Here is a 7,287-nt window from a genome sequence, read left to right on the forward strand (position 1 = left end):
CAAAGAAAATGTTGACCTATGACCTGGAGAATAAGGTCAAAGACACAATCCTTGGGCCCCAAAGAATGTAGACAGCAATGCTAGCTGACTATAAAATCCCCTTTCCCCTCGACCTCCATCAACAGAACCCAACACTGTTCATGGGCACACCCCTTTCACATGCAGTCATAGTACCCAGGAAAGATGATCTCTCCCTTCCATAGCTGTTTCTAATTAATCTAAGTCAGTGAGTCTCAACCTTCCTGTGAATCAGAACTATGGGTGATGACTGGTTCTGACCACAGACCAGCTAAATCCCAATCTCTGAGGGGATGCCTGGACATTCTGAAACTTCCCAGGTGATTCTGGTGTCCAGGGAGTGATGAAAGCTCTGGTCTCTATCAACTTTCAGATAGCATCCCCAATTGACACTAGTCCTAGGTCTCCTTCCATCCAATAACACCAGCAGCAGCTGATCCTATGGTTCCTGCTATGTGCTTGTCCTGGGTCAAGGAATTTCACATGCCTATTCATAGTAAAGTAAGTAAATGTCCCCAGTTCTGAAACTGAATCTCAGGTTTGAATTCAACCTCTTGAATAAACACTTGTCTGCTAGGTAACCTTCAGGAAGTCACTTCATTTCTCTGAGCACCAGTTTCCATATCAATACACTAGTAGTTCCACTTCACCACGTTGTTGTGAGAATTAGTGAAAATGTTCATAGAGCAAACACTGAAGTCCCTGGCTCCTGTCAGTGCTGTGTATTTTGTTACTTTTATTAATCCTCCTGTAGCCAGGAGGTAAATGCCATTATCACCTACATGCCATAGTCAGCAATCAAAGACAAAAAGCTCCAGCAAGCCACCCAGAGGTCCCAGTCTAATAGCAGAGGTGGGATTTGAACTCAAGTCCCTCGGATCCAGTGGTTTGGTAACTCCCACATTTATCAATCACCACAGTGAATCCCAGTAACCAGAACGTTATGTGTTATCAATGACTTCTGTGAAACCCATTTTAGCCACCCCCAAATATACTTCCTGGGACCAGGCCCCTCTGGCCCTCAGATTCCCCAGGAAATCTCACAATAAGCTGCTTTTTTTCCCTTCCTGAGTCCTGGCATCACATGTCCGAGACATAATCACTTTAAGGATAAGGGAACCCAGGTGGGTAAAATCAATGAGGCTATGGTCACCACAAGAACAGGGGTAGGAGCCTCTGACTGGCCATGAAGTCTGTCCCAGGTGAGCGTAGGGTGAACACACAACTAATGACCACACACTTTCCCTTCCTCAAGATTCGTCATAGCAGGTGGGGGAGCCCTTGGCAACTACAAGGCCCTCTCCTACTTCCTTGAACAACAAATTCCCACTGCCTCTATCCAAGGAGTTCTATCTGCCTGGGATGTCTCCCCTTGTTCTCCTTGTTCTCAAGCACACTTGCCTCACCAAGTTTAATTTAGGTGTCATCCTCAGGCCTCCCCAGTCCACTGACAGTAGAATTGTGGTTAGTAATACAGGCCCTGATGGTTTACAAACCAGGTGTGAGTTTCCACTACTTAAGAGCTGTGTGACCTTGGACAATTAACCTCTCTGAGTCCCAAGTTCCTCTTCTGAAAATCAGGAATGAGAATACAACCTAACACTTAGGAAGTGGACACTGAATGAGATGAAACATTAAAAACTGCCCAATTGAGTGAGTCCAATGTAAGTCATCCATTATGGTGGCTTTGCTATGATTCTTTTTCCTCTTTTCTCCCCAAGCACCCTGGAAAATCTCACCCTACACAAAAATGCCAACTCTCAAGCCTGTAGGTGTAAGGGAGTACTTTAGCTACCAAAAACACCTCTACAAAGAGGAGGCATTTGAGCAGAGGTCCAAGGAATGTACAGAAGCGGCAATGCAGAGCTGTGGAGACAGTGTCCCAGGCACAGAGAACTGCATGGACAAAGGTTGAGAAATGAGTATGAACTTGGAAAGTTCGGGATGGCTTAGACTGAACTTATGCTGAGAGCCCATGAGGGTGTGTGTATGTATGGGGTGGGGGGAATCATTCAACCTGCTGGGCTCAGGTGATCTTTCTGCCTCAGCCTTCCAAGTAGCTGGGACTACTGGCATGTACCACCATGTCTGGAAAATTTTTTTATTTATTGTAGAGATGAGGTCACCATGTTGTCCAGGTTAGTCTTGAACTCATGGGCTCAGGCAATCCTCTCATCTCAGCCTCCCAAAATGCTGGGATTACAGGCATGAGCCACTGCACCCAGCTTAGGCCTAAGGGTTCTGATGACAACAAAACAGAGTAAGGAGATCAGAAGTTAAGGGCAACTTTAAAAGGGGAAACCAGAGCCCAGGCTCACACCTATAATCCCAGCACTTTGGGAGGCCTAAGTGAGAGGATTGCCTGAGCCCACGAGTTCAAGACCAGCCTGGGCAACTTGGCAAGACCCCATCTCTACAATAAATAAAAAAATTAGCCGGGTGTGGTGGCATGTGCCTGTAGTCCCAGTTACCTGGACGGCTGAGGCGGAAGGATCACCTGAGTTCAGCAGGTCGAGGCTGCAGTGGCTGTGAGTGTGCCACTGCACTCCAACCTGGGCGACAGAGTGAAAGACAGACTCCAACTCAAAATAAATACATAAATAAAAGAGGAAACTGGGAAGGCTTCTCTGAGGATGAGGCTATGAAACAAGACTAGAAGGAAATGAGGGAGCCAGGTAGACAGAAAAAAAATTCTTGATAGTGATTGAGGCTATGACATGTGTAGACAGGTCTCACACTAGAAAGAAACCTGGTGTGGTGTTTAAGTCCAAATGCACACCACATTTTCACATTCTGTCACCAGTGGATATTTGACAAACTCAATTTTAATATATAAAAGTAAATATCTTTAACAGAAAAAAAATGATGAACTGCTGTAAGCAGCAAGACAGCTCTGCTTGTAATAAACAAACAGCAGCTTTGTCAACTTCATGGCTCTAGGGCTGCCCAAGTGCTTTTGTTATCCTAACATTTTTGGGATTGCTGCTTCCATGTTGCATCTGCCCCCATGGTGCATCTATCCCCAGGTTCTCTCTCTTGTCCCACCCCTCAGCTGGAAACAAGTCTGAAACCCAGGAGATCCCAGAGCCAGATTCCCCTGGGGTGAGCCCCTAAGGAACAGGGGCTCTGCTCCCTGAAAACAGTGTCCAGAAACATGCTGGACACTGGGCAGTGGGTGACACATGTGTCACATGTGCCTTTCTGACAACCTCAAGCCAAGGAGTGGAAGGTGCTAATATTCCATTCTAGAACCTAAGAGAGGGAGGATAACAGGAGTGATGAGACATGCTCAAGGTCACAGCACTGGGAGGAGCATGGCCATGAAAATACTAAAGTCTCTACACTGCTGCAAGAGCTCTCCTGCGGCGCAGACATTTAGACAGTGTGGGTATAAGAGGATTCTGAGAAGCCCCACTTCTTTTTCACTCCCACTGCTGTCAGGACAAGTCCAGGACAAAGTCCTCCCTGGATTCCAGACACACGAATGGCCACAACTAGCATTTCCCAAGCATCCTCTGGATGCACTGCATTCAATGCTTTTCAGGAAAGTTCTGCCTCCCTCATCACTCTCCAGGACCCCACAGGCAAGGCACTGTGATCAACTGCACTGTGCAGCCACAGAAATGGAGGCTACGAGGATCTGGACTCAGCAGACTGCACTGGCCCTGGGCAGTGGCAGAAGCTGGTGCTGGACAGCCACAATAGGCTCCGGAAGTCATGTTGCACACTTTCCACACACACCCCACACCCCCACACTGGGAGGGTGAATGAAAGTAATATGGGGGACAGAAAAAGCCAAGTACTGTGTGGGGGTTGTAGGAAGCCTCCTTGCTGCTTCCTCTGTCTCCACTCCTCGGCTAACTCCGGATCAGGTCAGGCATGGTGGCTCACGCTTGTAACTCCAGCGCTTTGGGAGGCTGAGGAAAGAGGTTTGCTTGAGCTCAAGAGCCTGGGCAACACAGCAAGACCAGGTCTCTACAAATGGTTTTTTTAAAAAGACCCCCCCCCAAAAAAAAACTGGATCAGAACATTTATCCCCCCAAACCCTCCTTGGCTCCTCTTCACCTCAAAACTGAGACCTGTCTCATTCCAGTCCCGACTCCTGTACTCATGCTCTCCTCCCACCAGAGAAAAAGGAGAGTTCTGGGTCTCTGAACACCATCACCCCTTCAACCTCCCCTTCCAGCCCTCGCACACACTGGGCCCTGTGTCTGGATCACCCCTCCATGTCTCAGCCGTCAACTGACCGTTAACCCTTCCCTCCACATCGACTCAGGCCTCGAGTCAGGAGTCTAGGCCACACCGGCCCCCTCTCTGGCTCCCAGACCAAAGACGCAGTTGGGGGAAGCCAAGATGCAGACCAATGACACCCACTCTACTGGGTCTGGGTCCGGGCCCGGGCTCGGGCCCAGGCCCGAGGTAGAGGGGTAGAGGGGCCAAGGGGCACGGGTTGCCCTCCATTCACCAGCGCTGGCTCCATCTGTGGCGCTGTGGCTGTCATGGGCCCCGTGTCCCAAACGCCCGTGAGAGCCGGAGACCAGGGCGGGCCTCGGCCTATGCCCCGGCGTCCCCCAGCGGCTCCCTGCGCTGCCCTCAGCTTTGCCTCAGTGCTGAGGGTTCACGCCTCTCCTCACGCCTCCAGGTCCCAGAAGGTTCTGGAGCCGTCAACGACACCACGCGGACCGCAATGCCTGAAATCGCGCCGGCAGGAGGGAATCCCGGTCCCGCGCTGTGATTGGCTCACAGTCTCATTCTCTTGCCGCTGAACGTGCTGGGTAATATGGTTTTCACAGCTCCTCCCCGTGCCAGTGGCAGCTGGTAGATGACGTCATCCGTCTCTGGGCGGTCCCTTTTTTTTCCTTAAAGGGACTTCACCCCATTTCCAGTGAGTGTCCTCTGCGGCTTAAAAGAGGTGATCAGACGTGTTATTTCATACACTCCCAAAGGCAAAAATTACGCACGGACACACTGGAACAAAATATCACTTAGATACAAATGAATCCAGTCAAAAACTAGACCTAATATGTATTATCTTGCTGCTCTTCCATTACAGGAAGAGACTGAAGCTTTAAAGTCAAACCTGTGGCTTCCATACTGGTCAGGAGCAATGCAGAAGAAACTTCAGGGAGAAGGAGAAGGAGGAGGAATGCTAGGCAGCACTGAAACTCAGGGCCAAGGCTCTGTGTCTCTCTCCCTCAGAAAACTTTTCCTTCTGCCTAGCATGTCAGTGACTGTATCTAACCCAGCAAGCAACATTGTCTTATCAATATAGTGTTTCTTGGTCCATACCCCAAGGCACAGTCCCTTCCTTTTAGTAGTTTGACACCTGAGACCTACTTCTAAAAGAAGAGAGTTTACCAAATTTTGTTTTCTGCTGGGACAATGACTGCAGTGGTCACATCAGAAAATGTGTAGGAAGTGACCATCTGGGCAGTCAGGTAAATGTTTGATTTCCTTGATCTCTCATGGTTTGCTGTAATTACAATAACGATATCTTCCAGGAGAGGTAGAATTATCTCTTACCACCGTTTGTGAGAAGTAAACTCTTCCCCATCAATCTTAGTCTGTAGCAAGATTTTGCTCTGTGTTACCAATTGTCTCATGTCATGCATGAGCATTTACTCAATAAAAATTTACTCTGAGAAGGCACCCTGTGTACTCATTATATGGTACCTTTTTAAATGAGGAACTGCTCATGATTTTAGTTACACAGCTCTACGTCCTAAAATCAGAACATGGATTCTCTACCCCCACCAGCCTCTCTATGCTACACTATAAGAGTCAAAGATGACTCATGGTTTTGTCCCAGCTGGAAGGATGAATTTGTTATTCATTGAGATGGGAGGGGGGAGGTGGTGCAGATGGAAGAGCTTAGAAGAGATCATTAACATCTCACTTTTGAATATATTTTGTTTTTAGAATCTATGAAACATTCAAGTGAGACTGACCATAGGTATTTCAATATAACACTGATTTTGGAGGCAAAAAAGTTAGCATTTTTATTCAATGATGGATTTATTTTTAGAATGCTTGTAGTCATGTGATCCAGACTCCCCAACCAGAGAAAAATTAATGTTAAGAAATACCACAAAGTAAAATGTCTCATATATGGATCCCTGAAGTTACAAGTAAATCCAATATTTTAGAAAAAATAAATAAGGAAAGCAATTTTGCATGGGAATATAGAAGGACTGCCTAACCTGGAGTAACAAAGGGATTGTTCCTTTGTCTTGAGGTGGGTTAAGTGTGTGGCACAATCTATGCTCTAGAGCTCCATGTGGGATCAGGCTGAGGATGATTTTAGAGGAGGCCACAGCTTTGCATTCCCTGCCCTATCTTGTTTCCTTCAATTTCTCCTGAAAGTCTCCTTTTGATAAATCACATGTTATTGAACCCTGCGCCAGGTTCTGCTAATACAAAACTCAATCTTAGGCAGGACACATGATCAAAACAAAATGTAGCCAGGCATAATTGTGCAGACCTGTAGTCCCAGCTACTCAGGAGGCTGAAGAAGGTAATCTCGAGACCAGGAGTCAGAGGTTGCAGTGAGCTATAATTACACACTTCAGCCTGGGCAACATAGGGTGGTCCCATCCCTAAGAACAACAACAAAAAAAGAAGATATTAATTATGTGAATTATATCAGGCACATTAATTTCTTCCATGAGATGAGCAAAAGAAGTCAGGAAAAATTGCTTAAACATGTCCTGGCATGAGTCGGCCTCTGCAATTTTATAGAAGGATTAGAATAATAATTAGAATGATGTGATGTTGAATCTTTTTAGAGGAGCATCTGTTTCCCTGGCCACTACCTTGTCAGCATGGGGCACCGCATGCTCTGCTGTGTGGTTTTTTGTTCTAAACTGGATCTCAGATCCTTAGCAAAATAAACATTTTTGTAATAGCAAAAGGATTAGGGGAGAAACAGACACTCAATAGTTTGTAAAATCTGAATAGATGAAACACAAATACCAATGTTAGTTTTCTCCCAAATGACACTTTTATATGAAAGGTAACTATTTCTTATTATAATGTATGCATAATTAAAAATAAGCCTTTTAAAAAAGAAAGACTTCAACTAAAATCATGCCAAATCAGCCAGGGTATCTTTCTGCCTCCCTTCATGCAATCAAGGTCACTGTAGTAATAAGTAACTTGGAGTTTGACATACAACCTTTTAAATATATTTTCAATAATTAAAACTCTTGTCGGGCTCAGTGACTCAGCCTGTAATCCCAGCACTTTGGGAGGCTGAGGTGAGTGGATTGC

Source organism: Carlito syrichta, unplaced genomic scaffold, assembly GCF_000164805.1.
Source record: "Carlito syrichta isolate Samal-C Ts95f unplaced genomic scaffold, Tarsius_syrichta-2.0.1 Scaffold308700, whole genome shotgun sequence".
Lineage (NCBI taxonomy): Eukaryota > Metazoa > Chordata > Mammalia > Primates > Tarsiidae > Carlito > Carlito syrichta.